The following is a 1,411-nucleotide window of genomic DNA, read 5'->3' as shown; positions in this document are numbered from 1 at the left end:
CTGTACCAAAGAAGAGGGGGAGGGAAGAGTGTAAGGGACTGGAGATGAAGTGTGGGGGGGGACAGAAGAGGCAGAAACCTGGGAGGTGGCAGAAGAGGGAGAAACTTGGGAGGGGACGGGGGTGGAAGGCATAGTACGAGGAGGAGGGTGAATCTCCACACTTGTAATAGAGCCAGAGAGAGGGGAAGAACTAGGTACAGAGACTGGAAAGGTAAAGTGTGGAGGTGGAAGAAGGGAAGGAAGGGGCAAAGAAGATTTGAGCAATGTGGATTTTTTGGACTTCTGAGTAGAGGGGCGATTGGTATTAGGTGTCGTACGAGGTCTTGTCGATACTGGGGCTTGTGAGGAAGGACGCGAAGATGTGAGAACAGACTGAGTTGTAGTCGGGACGTCAGCCAAGGACAGCAAAAGGATTAGATGCCGTAGTGGCTATGGGAGGGGTAACAACAGAGGAGGCTGCAGAAGATGGGACCCCAGAAGTGGGGGGATGTTTGGAAACACGAGAATAAGAAACACGGGGTAGTCTCCCTTGGAGGCGGAGATGAGTAACTGCCATAGCATAAGGGAGACCTTCTGCCTCTTTGAGGCAACGGATTTCACGTTCATTTAAGTAGACCTGGCAACGGCGGGAGTACGAAGGGTGAGCTTCATTACAATTAAGGCAAGATGGAGGTTAACTGCAAGATGTATTAGAATGGTCTTCGGCACCACAGACTGGGCATTCGGCCATAGATCTGCAATATTTCGCTGGGTGACCAAAACGCCAGCAATTTCTACATTGTTGTGGTGTAGGTATCACCTTTCGAACTTGTAACCGATGTCCCGCGACATATACAGAGGACGGGAGTTCTCGGCTGTCAAAAGTTAAACGAGCCACATTGCAAAGGTAACGTCTCCGCCCCCGGGCAGGAAGGACTTAAGTATCTACTTTGAGGATTGGGAGATCCTGGAGTTCCAGCTGTTCAAAAGTGTCATTGCCACATGACTGGAAATTCTGTTGGACTATGGTATGGGGCAGAATGACAGTACCACTACAAGAATTGAGAGAAAGGTGTTTTTCAATAGTGATAGGAGTAGTATCGATATTCGAAAGGAGAGAAGGATCATGAGCTTGGGTAGCATTCTGGACAGTGACGATGCGCGTACCGCTCTTGAGAGCATGAAATGAAATATCTCTGCCAACATGATGCAGGAGTGCTTTGCCAATACTATGGTCAGAAAGGTAGGCAGAAGAAGAAGTCGGTCTTAAAGTAAAGAATTTAGTCCATTGTGTGGTCCGAAACTGAGCGTGGAGAGGGAGTGCTTGACGTGTCGGTCTTTTCCGAGTAGAATGGGAAGGTAACGAAGGAGCATCATCAGGAGATTGACGTTGGCGTTTAGGAGTAGGACCGGAGTTGGTCCGGTGTGAAAT

This window comes from Cherax quadricarinatus, chromosome 19 (genome assembly GCF_038502225.1).
Source record: "Cherax quadricarinatus isolate ZL_2023a chromosome 19, ASM3850222v1, whole genome shotgun sequence".
Taxonomy (NCBI): Eukaryota; Metazoa; Arthropoda; class Malacostraca; order Decapoda; family Parastacidae; genus Cherax; species Cherax quadricarinatus.
Note: the sequence above shows the minus strand (reverse complement) of the source record.